A 20,024-nucleotide genomic window follows, 5' to 3' on the forward strand; every position below is an offset into this window, starting at 1 on the left:
CTGTGGGGAAGCAAAACCAAAAATACTGGACGTTATGTACCAAATAAACCTTGAAGACCCTGAAAGGTGGAGAGGAGAAGGCAGACTGGCTGCCTGTTCTGGGACCCAAGGAATGAAAAGTGGTGAGTCCCCGGGTTTACATTTTGCCTCAGAGATTCTAGACTTGGCGTTGAAGAAGGCAGCAACCCAGAAATGAGAATGGGAAGACAAACGTTTGCCCTCTCTAGCCAAAGAACCAGTAAAGGGCGGTGCCCAGTGTGATGGGACTTTTAGACACTAAGCAGACACCGGAGCAAACACTGTCACCCCTCCTCCCCAACCAACCCCCAAGCACACCATCAAGGGAGCTGAGACTTCTGCCCTCGCCAGGCTGTGATATCAGAGAAGGACAAGTAGGGAGGGGGAGTTTCGACCTTGCTGGGTGGTAATGAGCCACCCCCACATCCCAGCACCAGGGAGAGAAGAGACCTGGTGGAGAGCCTGGACTTCCACCCTCACTCGGCAGTAATGAGATGGCCCATCCCCCAACTGGGGATGGGGTCAGAGAAGCCCTGGTGAGACTCAAGATGTCCACCACTGCCATGTTTCTCCATGCTCCTGCGGTGTCGGGGGCCGTGTGGGGAGCAGTAATGCGCCGTTCCTTTGGCAGAAGCCTCATAGGGATGGAGAACTCCCATCCCCATTCTGCACTAACGAGGAGTCTCCGCCCCGCTTCCCCTCCACTGGGTCTCCACAGAGACCAGGGGCAGAATCTGGACTTTCACACACTTCTAACAGTAATGAAGAGGAGCCCCTGCTCCCCTGCCAGAGCAGCGTCAGAAGAAGCCAGATAAAACAGAAGATTTACATAAGTCAAAAGTTTCATCACATAGTATCCAAAGTATTGGGGTTTAAACTAAAAAAAATCACTCATCATACCAGGCATCAGAGTGTTCTCTAACTGAATTAAGAGAAAAATGATACATGCCAACATCAGGATACAGAGATGCTAGAATTATCTGAAAAAAATTTTAAAGGATCCATCATAAAAATGCTTCAGTGAGCAATCACAAACACTTTTGAAACAAATGAAAGAAACAAAGTCTTGGGACTTCCCCGGTGGTCCAGTGGCCAACACTCCGAGCTCCCATTGCAGGGCACATGGGTTCGAACTGGGTCCCGCATGCTGCAGCTAAAAAGGCCCTGAATGCTGCAGTAATGGTCGAAGATCCCATGCGCTGCAACTAAGACTCGGTGCAGTCAAATAAAAATAAATATTAAATGACAACAAAAAACCCAGCAAGTCTCAAGAACATAGAAAAGGAAGAACAAAGCAAACCCAAAGCAAGCAAAATGAAGGCAGTGATAGAAGAGCAGCAATCAATGAAAAGGAAAACGGAAAAACAAAAGAGAAAATGGGTGAAACTAAAAAGCTGGCTCTGAAAAGATGAATATAATTGTCAAACCTCTAGTGAGACTGACAAAGAAAAGATACATAAGCTACTGACATCAGGTATGAACTAGAAGCTATCACTACAGACCCGCAGACATCAAAAGGGGTGGGAGGAACGTTCAGGAGAGAGGGGGCATGCACACCTACGGCTGATTCACACTGCTGTATGGCAGACACCAACACAACATTGTAGAGCGATTATCCTCCAGTTAAAAACACATTTTAAAAAAGGATAGCAGGGGGCAACTGTACACAAATTTGACAAATTAGATAAGAAACACAAATTATTACACTCTCATAACCTGAGTAATCCTATAACTATTAATCCTATAACTATTAAGAAAATGGAATTCATAATTTTAGAATCTCCCCCAAAGAAATCTCCAGGCCCACATGGTTTCACTGGAGAATTCTATCAAACTTTTGAAAAAAAAATGTAACATCACTTCATGGCAAATAGATGGGGAAACAATGGAAAGAGCGACAGATTTTATTTTTATTTTATTTTTTAAAATTTATTTATTTATTTTAAATGGAGGCGAATTACTTTACATTATTGTGTTGGTTTTGCCATACAGTGACATGAATCTGCCCCGAGTGTACACGTGTTCCCCATCTTGAACCCCCTCCCACCTCCCTCCCCATCCCATCCCTCAGGGTCATCCCAGTGCACCAGCCCTGAGCACCCTGTCTCATGCATTGAACCTGGGCTGGCAATCTGTTTCACATATGATAATATACGTGTTTCAATGCTATTCTCTCAAATCATCCCACCCTCGCCCTCTCCCACAGAGTCCAAAAGACTGTTCTTTACATCTGTGTCTCTTTTGCTGTCTCGCATACAGGGTTATCGTTACCATCTTTCTAAATTCCATATATATGCGTTAATATACTGAATTGGTGTTTTTCTTTCTGATTTACTTCACTCTGTATAATAGGTTTCAGTTTCTTCCACCTCATTAGAACTGATTCAAATGTATTCTTTTAAATGGCTGAGTAATACTCCATCGTGTATATGTACCACAGCTTTCTTATCCATTCGTCTGCTGATGGACATCGAGGTTGCTTCCATGTCCTGGCTATTATAAACAGTGCTGCGATGAACATTGGGGTACACGTGTCTCTTTCAATTCTGGTTTCCTCAGTGTGTATGCCCAGCAGTGGGATTGCTGGGTCATAAGGCAATTCTATTTCCAGTTTTTTAAGGAATCTCCACACTGTTCTCCATAGTGGATGTACTAGTTTGCATTCCCACCAACAGTGTAACAGGGTTCCCTTTTCTCTGTACCCTCTCCAGCATTTATTGTTTGTAGACTTTTTGATAGCAGAAATTCTGACTGGCGTGAGATGGTACCTCACTGTGGTTTTGATTTGCATTTCTCTGATAACGAGTGATGTTGAGCATCTTTTCATGTGTTTGTCAGCCATCCGTATGTCTTCTTTGGAGAAATGTTTGTTTAGTTCTTTGGCCCATTTTTTGATTGGGTCATTTATTTTTCTGGAATTGGGCTATAGGTGTTGTTTGTATATTTTTGAGATTAATTCTTTGTCAGTTGTTTTGTTTGCTATTATTTTCTCCCCTTCCGAAGGCTGTCTTTTCACCTTGCTTATAGTTTCCTTCATTGTGCAAAAGTTTTTAAGTTTAATTAGGTCCCATTTGTTTATTTTTACTTTTATTTCCATTACTCTGGGAGGTGGGTCATAGAAGACCCTGCTGTGATTTATGTCAGAGAGTGTTTTGCCTATGTTTTCCCCTAGGAGTTTTATAGTTTCTAAAAATATGGAACGCTTCACAAATTTGCATGTCACCCTGCGCAGGGGCCATGCTAATCTTCTCTGTATCGTTCCAATTTTAGTATATGTGCTGCTGAAGCGAGCACAACAGATTTCATTTTCTTGGGCTCCAAAATCACTGCAGGTGGTGACTGCAGCCATGAAATTAAAAGATGCTTGCTCCTTGGAAGAAAAGCTATGACCAACCTAGACAGCATATTAAAAAGCAGAGACATTACTTTGCCTTCAAAGGTCCGTCTAGTCAAAGCTATGGTTTTTCCAGTAGTCATGTATGGATGGAAGAGTTGGACTATAAAGAAAGCTGAGCACCGAAGAATTTATGCTTTTGACCTGTGGTGTTGGAGAAGACTCTTGAGAGTCCCTTGGACTGCAAGGAGATCAAACCAGTCAATCGTAAAGGAAATCAGTCCTGAATATTCATTGGAAGGACTCATGCTAAAGCTGAAACTCCAATACTTTGGCCACCTAATGCAAATAACTGACTCCTTGGAAAAGACCCTGATGCTGGCAAAGATTGAGGGCAGGAGGAGAAGGGGACGATAGAGGATGAGATGGTTGGATGGCATCACTGAATGGATGGACATGAGTTTGAGCAAGCTCTGGGAGTTGGACATGGACAGGGAAGCCTGGCGTGCTACAGTCCATGGCGTCGCAAAGAGTCAGATAGGACTGAGTGACTGAACAGAACATCAATTCTACACAATGTTCTCCAGAAAACAGAAGAGGAAGAAATATTTCCTAATTTGTTTTATGAAGCTGGCATTACCCTGGTACCAAAACTAGACAATGATAGTATCTTCATAAAAAGAAGTGTGTGGATGTATGCCCAGTCATGTCCAACTTTTTGTGACTCTGTGGACTGTAGTCTGCCAGGCTCCTCTGTCCATGGGATTTTCCAGGCAAGGATACTTGAGTGGGTTTGCTATTTCCTTCTCCAGTGGATCTTCCCAACCCAGGGATCGAATCTGCAACCCCTGTGCCTGCTGCATTGGTAGACAGATTCTTTACCACTTGAGCCACCTGGGAAGAAATACTTGGGTATAAATCTAACCAAATACGTATAGGACTTGTATGCTGAGAACTACAAAACACTAATGAAAGAAATCAAAAAGGTTTAAATAAATGGAAAGACAAATCTTGTTCATGAATTAGAAACCCAACACAGAACTTCCCGGTGGTCCAGTGATTAAGAATCTGCCTTGCAATGCAGAGGATGCAGGTTTGATCCCTGGTTTGGGAACCAAGATCCTACATGCGGAGGAGCAACTAAGCCCATGCCTGGCAACTACAGAGCCCAAGCGCTCTGGGACCTGCACGCCACTGGGAGAGAGTTTGTATGCATGACTCAACAAAGATCCCATCTGCTGCAGCTAAGAAATAACACAGCCAAATAAATAAATACATATTAAAAAAAGAAACCCAACATAGTTAAAATGTCGATTCTCCCCAAGTTGATATATAAGTTTCATGTAGTTTCTATAAAAATCCCAGCAGGATTTCTGTAGATGGACCCAAGACTATTCTAAAATTTACATGGAAGGACAAAGGAAGTCGAATAGCTAAGATAATTTTGAAAAAGAAGAATAAGGGAGAGGCATCAGTCTACTAGATTTCAGGATATTATTGTTGACAAAGAACACTGCCTGCCATTTCAGTAAATGAAGGATGTGTGTGTACCTAGTTACTAAGTTGGATTCAACTCCTGTGAGCCCATGGACGGTAGCCCACCAGGCTCCTTTGTCCATAGGATTTTCCAGGCAAGAATACTGGAGTGGGTTGCCATTTCCTTCTCCAGGGGATCTTCTTGACCCAGGACTGAACCTGTGGCTCCAGTCGCATCTCCTGCACTGCAGGTGGATTCTTGACTGCTGAGTAACTGGGGAGTCATCAGTGCTCACAGAGCTATCAGCCAGCGCAGCTGATTCTACACAGGTAAGATGACTATCACAGAAGTAATTTCAACAAGTCCAGACACTTGCATCCTCCCAGACACAGAAAAGCACTAAGATCATTAACTTGAGATGTCTGTTAAAACTCCTATTATAGCTGGTTCCTCCCTTATCTCTTTGGAACAATTCTTCAGAGCTGTCTGAGAGGCTGTCTCCCAGGCTATCGTCCTCAGCAAGGTCCCAAATAAAACATAACTCTTAACATTTAGGCTGTGCAATTTTTTCCAGTTGACATTATGCATGTATTAGAATTACGACTGATAATCTTGATATTGGCAGAGAGACATACAGATCAACTGGACAGAACAGAGAACTTCAAACAGACCTACACAAATATGCTCAACTGATTTTTGACAAAGATGCAAAAGTAACTCAACAGAGGAAGGAAGGACAGTCTTTTCAATAAGGAGTGCTAGAGCAACTGGATATGCACAGGGAAAAAATGAACTTTACACTAATTCTCACACCTTATAATATAAAAAAATAACTCCAAATGGACCATGGACTTACATGTAAAACTATCAAATCATCAGAAAAAAAAAAAAAAGGAGAAAATCTTTAGGATCTATGGCAAAGCAAAGAGTTCTTATACTTGAAGTACAAAAGGAAAATTTGATAAATGGGAGTTTTATTGAAATTTTAAAAGTTTTGTTCTCTGAAAGACCCTGTTGAGAGGACAAAAAGAAAAGCTATAGACAGGGAGAAAATATTTGGAAAACACGTATCTGAAAAAGGACTAGTATCTAAATATATAAAATATATAAAGAACTCTCAAAACTCAACAGTAAGTTCCCCAAACAATCCAAATATATGAAGAGACGTTTCACTAAAAAGGACATGTGGATGACAAATAAGCACAAGAAAATGCTCAACATCATTCACCATTAGGAAAACGTAAATTAAAACCGCAATAAGTCACTCCATACCTATAAGAATGGCTAAGCTAAAAAACAGTAACAACATCAAATGCTGGTGAGGATGCAGAGAAAGTAGATCTATTCCTAGTGGGAACACAAAACTGGTACAACCACTCTAGAACACAGTTTGGCAGTTTCTTAAAAAGCTAAACATGCAACTACATACAACCCACAAGTATGCTCTTAGGCATTTATCCTAGAGACATGGAAACTTACTGTCACACAAAAATCTGTATATGAATGCTCACAGAAGCTTCATCTGTAAAAACCAAAACCTGGGAACAATAGACCTTCTGCCACAGGAGGATGTTAAATAAACTGTGGTCCAGCCACACCATGAGCTATTGACCACACACACACCTGGATGAACCTCCAGTGAAATCTGTTGTATGAAAAAAGCCAGTCCTTAGTGGTTACATACTATGTGACTCCATTTATATAACATTCTCAAAACGACAAAACTCTGGATATGGAGAACAGACTAGTGGTTGCCAGGGTTTAAGGAGTAAATCGGGTGTGACTGTAAAAGGGATCTGGTGGTTATAGAAATCTTCTGGCTCTTGAACGCATCCGTGTTAATACCCTGGTGGTTGTTATACTGTAGTTTGTATGATGTTAGCAGTGGATGGAACTGGGTAAAAGGTATACAAGATTTTTCTCTATCATTATGTGAATAGATATTACTTTGCCAACAAATGTCCGTCTAGTTAAGGCTATGGTTTTTCCAGTGGTCATGTATGGACGTCAGAGTTGGACTGTGAAGAAAGCTGAGCGCCAAAGAATTGATGCTTTTGAACTGCGGTGTTGGCGAAGACTCTTGTGAGTCCCTTGGACTACAAGGAGATCCAACCAGTCCATCCGAAAGAAGACCAGTCCTGGGTGTTCACTGGAAGGACTGATGCTGAGGCTGAAACTCCAATACTTTGGCCACCTCATGCGACAAGTTAACTCATTGGAAAAGACCCTGATGCTGGGAGGGATTGGGGGCAGGAGGAGAAGGGGACGACAGAGAATGAGATGGCTGGATGGCATCACTGACTCAATGCACATGAGTGGGTGAACTCTGGGAGTTGGTGATGGACAGGGAGACCTGGCGTGCTGCGATTCATGGGGTCGCAAAGAGTCGGACATGACTGAGCAACTGAACTGAACTGAACTGACAATGATCTCAAAAAAAAAGCTTTCAAATATACAAAAAGAGAGGAGTTAAAAACCAAATAATAGTATATATGATAATAATAATAAATAATAATAGTATATATATGATGGTGTTGGAGAAGACTCTTGAGAGTCCCTTGGACTGCGAGGAGATCAAACCAGTCCATCCTAAAGGAAATCAGTCCTTGGAAGGACTGATGTTGAAGCTGAAACTCCAATTCTTTGACCACCTGAGGCAAAGAACTGACTCATTTGAAAAGATCCTTATGCTGGGAAAGATTGAAGGCAGGAGGAGAAGGGGAAGACAGAAAATGAGATGGTTGGATGGCATCATAGACTCAATGGACATGAATTTGGGTAAACTGTGGGAGCTGGTGATGGACAGGGAGGCCTGGCATGTTGCAGTCCATGGGGTCGCAAAGAGTTGGACACGACTGAGCGACTGAACTGAACTGAGTATATATGAACTGTCCCCAGCCTGCGTCTAATCAAATGCCAGCTGACACTGGGGAAGCTGTGGTACTCTCCCCCATTCCCTGCCAGCACTTCGGAGACTACACTGTCCTCTGTAGGTTAGATTATGAAGATCCATACAAGACAGACCAGGGACTTTCCCTGTGGTCCAGTCGTTAAGACTCCATGCTCCCAATGCAGGGGGCACAGGTCAATTCCTGGTCAGGGAACTAGAGCCCACATGCTGCAACTAAGACCTGGGACAGTCAAATAAATACATGAATTAAAATAAGTTATAAACAAATAAATAATATGAAACTGACCATCCCATCACCTGACCGAGGTAGAATCCAAGGAAAGAATGTGTCCACGTGAGGGGAGCTGGCCTGCTGTGAAGTGAGGCCAGAGGAAGGAAGAGGCCCTGGAGGGGCAGCAGGCCCAGGGTCTGGCAGTCTCAGGGCAGAGGGCTGCCCCAGGCCGGCATGTCTGGGTGACAAGAGTCCCTGACATCCTCGAGCCAGGCCTTCTCTTGAATCCTCACCCACTCAGTTCAGTTCAGTTCAGTTCAGTTCAGTCGCTCAGACGTGTCCGACTCTCCGCGACCCCATGAATCACAGCACGCCAGGACTCCCTGTCCATCACCAACTCCCGGAGTTCACTCAAACTCATGTCCACAGAGTCGGTGATGCCATCCAGCCATCTCATTCTCGGTCGTCCCCTTCTCCTCCCGCCCCCAACCTTTCCCAGCATCAGAGTCTTTTCACCCACTCAACCACGTGGAATTTGCTTCCTCTAAAACTTGCCAACAGGAAGAGGAAGCTCTGCTCTGCAAACCTAAGTACCCGCCCTTATTTCCAAGCTGATTCCTAGCCATTTTGGTGAATGTGATTTATCTCAGTCAGTTTCCAAAGGATGCCAAAGCCCCCAGTTCCCGTGAGGACTGCCTTTGCGGGGTTGCAGCAGGGAGGCTGTTCCAGGGTGCACCCCTGTCTCCACAGGTCTCTTCACCACACGGTCAGTCAGCGCCACCTGCCACCACTAGACCCTGTCACCCTGGGGTGGGTTGGGGTGGGAGAGGCTGTCTTAGGAAAAGGGGATTCGATGTATCCTAGGTGGCCCCCAGAGCAGACCAGAACCAGCAGACTCAGGAAGGTTCCAGTCCACCCTGGAGCGTGTCCTCGCCCTCCGCGCTGTCTTACTCACTGCTGGGGCTGCTGAGGAAGTGCTACCCTCTCCAGCTTACATGTGAGCATGGAGGAAGCCACCGTGCACTTCCACAGCACTTCACCTCATCTCACAAGGACTCCGTGGGGTTTCCTTTCATGACACCTGCTTTGTGTGATGTGGAACCTGAGCTGGAGAGGAGTGACAAGCCCACAGGGAGAGCCTGGCCTGGAGGGGGAAGTCTGCACTCTAAGCTTGGGGCAGCCCCCCTTCCACCCAGAACTTTCTGACTCCACGACCTGGGGCCCTGTAGAGAAGCCTGTTTCCAGGGAGGCACAGGCTGGACCTCAGTGCCTGGTGGAGATTGAGCACAACGGGACAGGGAGAGGGGAGAGGAGGGCCAAGGGCTGGATCCGCACCCCCCAGCCCCCCATTCCTCTCCCAACCCCCCATCCCACTTTCCCCACCCCTCAACCCCCCACCCCACCCCATCTCGTCCTCTCTCTTTCCATCCATCCTGTCTCATCATGGATGCAGAACCCATTCTTGACTGAACTGGAACACCAGGTTCACGGGCATTCAGCCCCTTGTCCTGATCATTCTCCGCCAAGGGCTGCTGCCTTCTTTTGCTGTTCCCCCGAGCTGGCAGCTCTGCCAAGTGTGGTGTACCCGCCATCCTGAAATTTCACTCGGGGTTCCTTAAAGGTAATGCTATGTGAGGCCCTACCAGAGGTCAGGTCTGGGACAGCCAGGTAAGGTTTTACTGCTGCCTGGGCTTCGAGTTGAGCTTTACTTAAAACACCAGCATCTTGGGTGATCAAACAGTTTGTACATTATATGACTATTTTAGGAAAATGACTGCTCTTTGTGGACAACAGCACTGGGCTCTGTGGTCAGAGTGAGTGGCTAAGGGTGCTGGGCGGTGGAGTAGGATTTCATTTCTTTTCTAGGGAACGAAGCTGTGGGGGCACCAGCTGGCAATGGGCATGTGAATCACAGTTTCAGAGGTATTGGTGATACACCACTTCCCTGCCAGCATGAAATAGGAGACCTTAAGAAACAAAACAAACGTCCACATTCCATTTCAATGAAAAATAAAAGGTCAATGGCTAAGCTTAATCAACACTAGCAAATGTATTCCTCTACTCTGGACAACAAGTACATATGTAAGACATTCACTTGCAAATACACAAACTAACAAACATATTCTCAATCATAAGTTAAAGCCTGACTTACTAACTTCTTGTTGATGTCTGACAGAAAACAGCAAAATTCTGTAAATTGATTATTCTTCTTAAAAAATTAATTAAAAAACAAATTAGTAAGAGATTCACTGAGATATTCAATTAAAAAAAAGCAAATTGATGCTTTTTTAAAAAAATTAAAAGTACTTCATAGTTAAATTCATTGATAACTGATAAACTTTGGAAAACATAGGACAGTTTCGATATCGGCTCCCTAATATATACAACTCTGTAATAGAAGTTAACTTAAGTCAGTGTCGTACGCAAGTGTGGGGCCTGAGAAAGAACCAAGGCACCTCAGCCAGTCTGCTTCCACCTGGAGACTTTGCTTCTTCTGCCACAGTTTTTCTATTGCCAAAATACAGGCAAATACACTGGGTGCTTTCAAGAATATCACGTTAGTGTAAGACGCAGAAATGTAAGAAAACGGATGTGAAAGTCATTAAATGGATAGCTCCTGATTAAGAGAGTTAGTAGTGAGGCTCTGATTAGACCTGATTCTTATCAGTGCCTGAGCTTCTCCCTCCAGCAAGAGATCATTTAAAATCCTGCCCCTTTAAAATTAGGACTTACTGATTAAGGAAATTTCTTAAGTTTTCCATATACTACATAGGTATAAACAAGTCACTGTCATGGTTTTTCTAAGAAACACTGATATCAGCAAAAAGGAAACGGAGGCATTGTCAAGACTCCTGAAACGCAAAGAACAGAAGGAAAAGGAGCTGTACTCGATGAGCTGGAAGGTGCTATTAAATAGAGTCGTTGCTGTTGTTGAGTCACTGAGTCCATTCTCTGCGACCTCATGGACTGCAGCCTGCCAGGCTCCTCAGTGCATGGTATTTCCCAGGCAAGAATACCGGAGTGGGTTGCCATTTCCTTCTCCATGGGATCTTCCCGATCCAGGGATCGAACCCGCATCTCCTGCATTAGCAGGCAGATTCTTTACCACTGAGCCACCACGGAAGCCCTTTAACTTCAATACTATTGAGGCAAGAGCTTAATTCAATACTAGTCTGTTTCCAGCAACACTTGGGAAACCAGATGCAGAGGGAGGTTCGGGAAGGCAGAGGAAATCATGAGACGTGGTGGGAAACGTAAAGGGAGAGCCCATAAAACTTATGCCTGCTGATAGCAGGGCACTGGGTCCACCTGTGCCGTTGGGGCCGAGTGGGTGGAAACCACTGAGGATGTGCCAGAATTTTCTGAAGTGGGCACACCTAGGAGACACTCAGGGATGACCTTACAGCTTTAGCCTTCTCTCTGGGACAGGAGAGACTACTTTCTACCAGTTTCCCCCGATTTAAGTGGGTTTCACTTGTGTAGAAACAGTACCAGCCACACTGCTGGCTTCCCCCAGCTGCTTGTGAATTCCAAATGACGCATATTTTGCAATCTACTCTGTGAAGTAAGCAGGTGATGGATAAGGAGCGCTTGGAGAATAAATGCCTCATTAGGGTGGGTTTTAAATACCATTGTCGGGAGGAATTTTACTAAAATTACTGGTCTTTATGTACTTGGGCAGAATGCATCAGATTACTAAGGGAGAGCCCAAGGATAACTGATCACGTCAAGAAATTAAGAATGCCTCAATAAAAAAGGCACTTGAGCTGAGATGAATTTAGATGCTCTAATACGAAGCTTCCCCATAGTGGCTCGGTGATCTTATGACACTACAAGATTCTTAACTGAAGGCTTTAGATACATAATACTCCAGACAAACCAGATTCTAAGCAGTTGGCCTGAAAGCAAAACTAAGGTTGACCACTAAATGCATTTGAAAACTCAGATTCTTGCAGATACAATGCAGAGCGCAGAATGTATTCAAGTGGTTTTACATATGACAAGCGAAAGTATCGAGTGTGTTTTCCACTTGAAATAATTATAGGACTTCTAGCAGCAGTTTAAACTTGAGATACCTTCTCAGAACCCTGAATTGGAAATCTCGCTCTTTGTAAAAATAAGGAAAAAACACTCCACATGGGAGAGAAAGGGTGGACCAAGGTGACCAGGTAGGAGTGCAATCAACCTATTTCCCCTAGCAGAATGGATTTTTTCCCAGTTTTGCAGCTTTCTTTTACATGTGTGCCAGAACTGCGGATGCAAGCAGGTTCTGAGCCCTGGAGGACTCGTTTTGAGACTGAGCTGTTCTAAACAGCAATTTCCCATCCACAAAATGACATTCCTGGGGGGGAATGACAGCTGGTTTGACAACCAGCCCAGTTCATTAACTAACCACATTATAGGAACCAGATAATCCGTAACACCCTTCACTTCCTTGATTCTTCTAATCCAAGGCTTTAGCTGCCCAATGTGCTTGCTTAAACTTTCCTGAAGTCTAAGTGAAAATGACAAGACATGTGGAAGTGACAATAGTGTTGCTCTGAGAGAAAGTGAAAAAGAAAATGAAAGTGTTAGATGAGCAGTTGAGTCCTAATCTTTGCGATCCCACGGACTGCAGCCCACCAGGCTCCAATGTCCATGGGATTCTCCAGGCAAGAATACTGGAGTGGGTTGCCATTTCCTTCTCCAGGTGAATCTTTCCAACCCAGGGATCAAACCCACATCTTCTGTGTCTCCTGCATTGCAGGGGGATACTTTACCGCTGAGCCACCGGAGAAGCCCTGAGAGAGGCCGAGCTTACAAAAATATGTAACACAGAGACTCAGAGGAGACTGGGAGGCTCAACAACTCTGGAAGTGAAAGACAGTAGAAAGATCTGGTGGGACAGAGGGAGGGAGCCACCATCACAGCAGTGTCTAGACACCGTGCTGAAGGCAGACAAGAGGACTCAGGTAACTGAGTTCTTTCTTTAATTAAAAAAAAATTATTATTTTTAAATTTTTGGCTGTGCTGGGGCTTCGTTGCTTTGCAAGGGCTTTCTCTAGTTGCAGAGAGTGGGGCTACTCTTTCTCTAGTTGCAGAGAGCGGGGGTTGTGGTGCATGGACTTCTCACTGTGGTTGCTTCTCTTGTAGTGGGGCACAGGCTCCAGCCACTCAGGCTTCAGTGGTTGTGGTACCCAGGTTCAGTAGTTGCTGACTCTGGGCTCTAGAGCACAGGCTCAGTAGTTGTGGCGCACAGGCTTAGCTGCTCCTGCGAGGCACGTAGAATCTTCCCAGACCAGGGATCGAACCCATGTCCCCCACACTGGCAGGCGGTTTCGTATCCACTGCACCACCAGGGAAGTCCTGCTGCTGCTGCTAAGTCACTTCAGTCGTATCTGACTCTGTGCGACCCCATAGACGGCAGCCTACCAGGCTCTGCTGACCCTGGGATTCTCCAGGCAAGAACACTGGAGTGGGTTGCCATTTCCTTCTCCAATGCATGAAAGTGAAGTCGCTCAGTCGTGTCCGACTCTTAGCGATTCCATGGACTGCAGCCTACCAGGCTCCTCCGTCCATGGGATTTTCCAGGCAACAGTACTGGAGTGGGTCGCCATTGCCTTCTCCTGAGTTCCTTCTAAACAGGGGTCGCTGAGTGTGCTCAAGAGATGCGGGGGTGGACCTGGCACTTGGGGAATCAAAACACCCCAAGTCTGGGTGTGTCCCTCCTCAACCCTGAGTGACTAGGGAGGGGCTAGCTAAAAAGCAGAAACCACCACCCCAGATATGGAAACGTATCTGACACAATGAAGGTACACCAGCAAGCAAAGTCACGGGGAAAAACTCTTATTCTGTAAACCATGTCAAGTTCTGAGATAATGTTTAGATGAACTTCAAAGTCCTCAAAGAACCAGATGAAGGAGATTCGAAAAGTAAGGATTTGTCATTATTTCTCAAGCTCCCTCGGTAGGGAGGATGTGTTTGTAGGGGGGTTGATAAGGAATCTGAATTTGGTATTTTAGGAAAAACAGGGAAATTTAGAAAGAGTTAAGAAAATTTTTCACAGGCTGGGTGTTACGAGAAGTTTGCTCTGGGAACAGCCTCCCTCCCCTCCTTTCACCCATTGAGGGTATCCAAGCCCTTCTTTCCCACTCTCCACCCCTGGCTCCACCCTGGCCAGGGACTTCCACTCTGGCAGACGACACTGAAATGCCAAAACTGGCTAACAAGCTCTGAGTCTGTCCCAGTAGTTCACAGGGATCATTTCATTCGACCCTCACAGCCACCGGACGAAATGGGTATTTACAGCTGTGCTTTACAGGCCAGAACACCGAGGCCTGGGGTGCTGAACCAACTTGCCCTCGGCCACATGGCTGGTGAGACAAGGAGCTGGGCTCAAACCCTGGCAGGCTGATTACGGAACCACTTTCTCTGTATTGATTCAAATACTTGCTGTTTTCCCATTCAGTTAAGTATTTGTCATTTCCAGGGTCTGTTGGGGCGACAGAGAGGCTTCTGTGCTTGGCTCCTCTTACCTAGGACTTGAAATGAGGACGCGGGCAGCACATACGATCAAATGCACCCATGAAAGGAGACAAGAACGTGATTCAAGACCCCAGCGGCTGTAACAGTGAGATATCAGTAGATCATGAGAGTGTCCTAGCCTTGGCTTTAATGTGTCCCCTTGCCCACCCCCCACCCTCAGCTCTTCTGGATTATACTTATTCCGCATAGCTCCAGAAGGAGCACGTGGATATTACATAGACACAAAGGAAGAAATGGAAACTATCAGTTTTTGTGTGTCCATTCATTGTGTGCCACAGACTAATTCACTGATCTCACAACAATTCAGTAGTAATTATCTTTATAGATGAAGAAACAAAGCTAGTAATGAGAAAGAAAATATAAACCTCAACTGGGGTCTCAATGGAGTGGACCTTTGACTACCACCATTAGCAACTTAACTGTCTTAGGTGACAGGGGGCACGGGAATGTTTCTAAGAAGGAATCAAGTGAAAGCAAAAATGGGTTCAGCCACATTCGAGAGCAATGTGGCAGCATCTACTGGCAATAAAGACAAGACCCTTGTGCGGGGGTTAAGAGGATGAACTAGGGTGGCACAACCTGGTATGAACAAATCTCTAACATGCAATGTTGAATGAAAACAAAGCAAGTTGGTCAATGATTCATAAAGCATCATGCTATTTATGTAAAATTGAAAACCACAAAACAATAGTGTACACGGTTAAGGGAGACATAAAGATATTACAGATGCACAGAATGCCCGTGGAATGTGACACACCAGGTTCCGGATGGTGGTCAACTCTGGGGAAGGTGGGAGAGGAGAGCAGGGAAGAGATGGAGCCACAGAGGTCAGGTTAGTTTCTGGACTTTCTGGAAAGCTGAAAATGCTCCAAAATTAAAGAACAAAGTGATCATGGCCCTGCGTGATCCAGGCCCTACTCTGGGAAGATGGTCTGGTGGCCACATGCAGGACAGGCTGGGAAGGGAGGAGACTGAGGCTTAAGTCAGGATGTGGAGCAGAAAAAGGAAATGAAGGCAAAGATGAAAGTGACTTTTAGAACCATGAGCCACAGCGTCCGGAGGATGATGGCTAAGTACGAGGGAGAAAGAAAAACCGCAGATTCCGGAGCCACTGAAAGAGTACAGGTACCTGGACAAGTGGGCAATTTAGGAATCTCAGTTTTTATGAATATCCACATTTGGTTTTTGGGCTTTGCTGGTGGCTCAGATGGTAAAGAACCTGCCTGCAATGCAGGAGACCCAGGTTTGATCTCTGGGTCAGGAAGATCCCCTGGAGAAAAGAATGGCAACCCACTCCAGTATTCTTGCCTGGAGAATTCCATGGACAGAGGAGCCTGGCGGGCTACAGTCCATGGGGTCAACAAAGAGTCGGACACGACTGAGCGACTAATACTTAATACACTAGATTTAGAGCCACTTATTGAACATACCTGGTAGGCTACAGTCCACGGGGTCGCAAAGAGTCGGACACGACTGAGCGACGGGACGGAACGGATTGAACATACATCCCACATGTTAGACACTAGACAGTTGGCTCATTTAGAGAAACTGAGCCATGCACACGGCAGAGTCCGGACCTCAGTGAGGGTCCCTGATTCTAAGATGAATGATGTTCAGTTAAGCCCAGATGCCTCTTCAGCCAAGAAATTCACAAGGTCCACAGGCTACCTGGTCCCAGAGCCTCAAAGCTCAGTTCACGGACACAGATGTCAAGCCCTGTTAATGACTGAGTGTATTCAGTTGGCAACTGTAGCTCGCACTGTGATGCAGTCAATGGGCACTCTGAGTGACCCTTTAACACAAGATGAGTGCTAACGTCACTTTTCACTTAGTATCTTCCAACAACTTCCCTCTTCTCAGAAAAAGAGCTAATGTCCTTACACACATTACCATGTGTAAAACAGACAGCTAATGATGGGAAGCTGCTGTATAGCACAGGGGGCTCAGCTCAGTGCTCTGTGATGACCTAGAGGGGTGGGATGGAGAGAGTGGGAAGGAGGCTTAAGTGGGAGGGGCATACATATATATATACTTACGGCTGATTCACGTTGTTGTAGGCAGAAACCAACACAACGTAAAGCAATTATCCTCCAGTTAAGAACAAAAAATTTTTTAAAAAGAGCTAATCACTGCAGATGGTGACTGCAGCCATGAAATTAAAAGATGCTTACTCCTTGGAAGGAAAGTTATGACCAACCTAGATAGCATATTAAAAAGCAGAGACATTACTTTGTTAACAAAGGTCCGTCTAGTCAAGGCTATGGTTTTTCCAGTGGTCATGTATGGATGTGAGAGTTGGACTGTGAAGAAAGCTGACCGCCGAAGAATTGATGCTTTTGAACTGTGGTGCTGGAGAAGACTCTTGAGAGTCCCTTGGACTGCAAGGAGATCCAACCAGTCCATTCTAGAGGAGATCAATCCTGGATGTTCATTGGTAGGACTGATGCTGAAGCTGAAACTCCAATACTTTGGCCACCTCATGCGAAGAGTTGACTCATTGGAAAAGACTCTGATGCTGGGAGGGATTGGGGGCAGGAGGAGAAGGGGATGACAGAGAATGAGATGGCTGGATGGCATCACCGACTCGATGGACATGAGTTTGAGTGAAATCTGGGAGTTGGTGATAGACAGGGAGTCCTGGCGTGCTGCAGTTCATGGGGTCGCAAAGAGTCAGACACGACTCAACGACTAAACTGAACTGAACTGAAGTAAACTGAATGTCCTCCTCAAAGCTCCAGGTGATCTGACCCCGTCCTCTGACTCCCTATTCCCGCCCCATTTCTTGTGGGACCCCAGGAGGTTTCTACCTTGACATTTGCTGTCCCCAGGGTCCACCTTCGGGCTTCTCCCTCAAGTCCTTCTTACTTTTATTGTTCTTTGAGGCACCTACCAAAGGTAAGGAAATATTATATTTCTATTTCCTTATTTGTTTAAGGTCTGCTTTCTCCCGATAGGGTATCTATTTCGCTTACTGCCACACCCCGACAGCTTCTGGTAAAGGAAAATGAGTAGGTCAGGCAATTCCCCTCTACACACATCAAGCACAAAATGTGTCAAATTTATTAAAAATAATAATTTCAGAATACTGGAAAATGACCAGTGGCAGGTCACAACTGCTCACTGAGGAAGTGCTACTGCACTTGGGGCAAGCGTGGTGCTTTGCTGGGAGAGTTCCTGTCTATTTCAGGCAGTGAAAATTCACAGCTTTATTAACTGAAGGTGTGGACTTGGTGGAGGGCAAGTAAGAAACCAGCCAGAAGCTGAAGGGGGATTCCCGGAAGCAAGGGAGCCACAGAAGGCCTGAGATGATAAAACCTCCAAGCGTCCCCAATGGACTGTTAACTGCAGATGTGTGCAGAAAACCCAGAGAGCTCAGAGAAAGTTAAAAGCTTGGGGGAACTTGGACATTTTCTAGACTTTTAAATGCATTCTTCAACCTACAGGTAACTCAAGTCACAGAAGATGGTCACTTGAGGTGTGTAAACATAATCTTTACCCTAATCTCTCACTGACAGTGAAACTATGCAGGGAGACCCATATGGCAGGGCAGGTAATAAGCAGAGACACCACGGGCTGCATGCCACAGGGGGAGAGGTTACACAGAGATCAGGCAAGAAAGCAACACATAATCCAGAATCATTGCAACGTATTATCTGCAATGCCTGGTTTTCAACCAAAGGCATTATCAGATGTGGTCCAAGAAACAGAAAAAAATGTGACCTGAGCTCAGGAAATATTGAGTAGCCAAGAACTAACTTTGAGTGGGCCCAGATGTTGGATTTAGCAGACAAAGACTTCAAAATAGCTATTATGAAAATGTCTACAGAATTAAAGGAAAACGAGCTCAAGAGCTGAAGAAAAATATACTAAAAATGAGTGAAAAACAGGGAAGTGGACCCTGTAAGAAGGAACCAGGTGGGAGTTCTAGAACTCAGAAGTATGATAACCGAAATGAAAAATTCAGTGGATGGCACAACAGTAGATATGAACTGGCAGAAGAATCAGTCAGTTGGAAAATGGAGCAACACAAAGTATCTGGCTTAAAGAACAGAGAGGAAAAACACTGAAGAAAATACAGAAAGCCTCAGAGATCTGTCAGATAATATCATGTATTCTCATACACGTGTAATTGGATTTCTAGGAAAGAGGAGGGAAAGAAAGGGGCAGAAAAAAATACTTGGATAGATAATGGTTGAACACTTTCCAAATCTGGTGAAAAACTGTAACTTATAGATCCAAGAGGACTTCCCTTGTGGCTCAGATGGTAAAGAATCTGCCTGCAGTGCAGGAGACCCAGGTTCGATCCCTGGGTCAGGAAGATCCCCTGGAAAAGGGAATGGCGGCTACCCACTCCAATATTCTTACCTGGAGAATTCCAAGGACAGAGGAGCCTGGTGGCGGGGTATGGCAAAGAGTTGAACACGACTGAGAGATTTTCACTTTCACTTTTTATAGACTCAATGAATCCTAAAAAGGATAAATACAAAGAAAACCACACCCAAACACATCATCATCAAACTGCTGAGGGCCAAAATTGAAGAAAAGAATCTTAAGTACCAGCAAGGGCAAAACAAGCACATTCAGGGAAAGAATGATAAAAGACACCATTAATAGCTGGCTTCTCATCAGAAACAAAAAAAGCCAGGAGACAAGGACATATTCAAAGAGAGCAAAACCGTATCCATTGTAACTGTCCTTCAAAAATGAAGGTGAAATAAAGACAATTCCAGATTTTAAAAACTGAGAGAATTTTACAGTCTTGAGTTACCAGAAATGCTACAGGCAAGTGCTTCAGGCAAAAGAGAAATGGTGTCAGATGGTAACTTCACAGGAAGGAATGAAGGGCACTGAAAATGCTAAATACGTGGTTAGGTACACAGATGGACGCTTTCCCCCGAATTTCTTTAAAAGATTTACGACGATTTAAAGCAAAGACTTACAATACTGGGTTGATAGTAAATATAGAGGTAGTATATGTGGCAACAGAGCACAAAAGAGGGACAGAAATAGAGCTGCACTGGTGCAAAGTTCTATTTTACCAGAAGCAAATCAGTATTAACTCAAAGAAGCTTGTGGTAAGCTGTGTACTGTAATCCCTAGAACCAGCTCAGAAAGAAAACGGAAAATACAGCTAAAAAGCTAATAGAGTACTTAAAACGGTATTCTAAACAATATTTGTGCAATACAAAATAGGGGAAGACATGTATTTGTTTAAAACAAAGGAAGGGAGGAAAAACAGGAACAAAGAGATCGCATAAACAGAAAACAGCAACTAGCAGAATTAAACCCAACCATGCCAGTAATTACATTAAATATGAATAAATATTAAACAAAACAATTTTGAAAAAGAACAATGTTGGAGGACTCATATTTAAAAACCTATTATAAAGTTAAATACAACAATTAAGATCATGTGGTACTAGCACAAAGATAGACACGTAGGTCAAGTGAGCAGAAATCAGAATCCAGAAATAAATGCTTACATTTATGGCCATTTTTTTTTTTTAAAGAGTCTCAATTTGACAAAGTAATTCAATGGGTCAAAGCA

At 44.6% G+C, this 20,024-nt stretch overlaps 1 protein-coding gene and 1 non-coding gene across 16 annotated transcripts in view; both read right to left on the minus strand.

Moving 5' to 3' along the window:
* ARMC9 (armadillo repeat containing 9) overlaps window positions 1-20,024 on the minus strand; it is a 178,672-nt gene that overhangs the window by 40,292 nt on the left and 118,356 nt on the right. The window contains exon 21 of one of the 15 annotated variants that reach the window (XM_088844892.1): window positions 18,873-18,943. The exons of the other annotated variants lie outside the window; for them this stretch is intronic. The gene's annotated coding sequence lies outside the window, so the exon portion shown is untranslated. Of the gene's footprint in view, window positions 1-18,872; window positions 18,944-20,024 lie in introns of those variants that run through there. 15 annotated transcript variants of the gene reach the window in all.
* Window positions 3,207-3,312, minus strand: LOC129538800 (U6 spliceosomal RNA). The gene has a single exon (XR_008682335.2). It is a non-coding gene; the product is annotated as a U6 spliceosomal RNA (small nuclear RNA).

This window comes from Moschus berezovskii, chromosome 2 (assembly GCF_049115385.1).
Source record: "Moschus berezovskii isolate FMDL1 chromosome 2, NW_MosBer_1.0, whole genome shotgun sequence".
Classification (NCBI taxonomy): Eukaryota; Metazoa; Chordata; class Mammalia; order Artiodactyla; family Moschidae; genus Moschus; species Moschus berezovskii.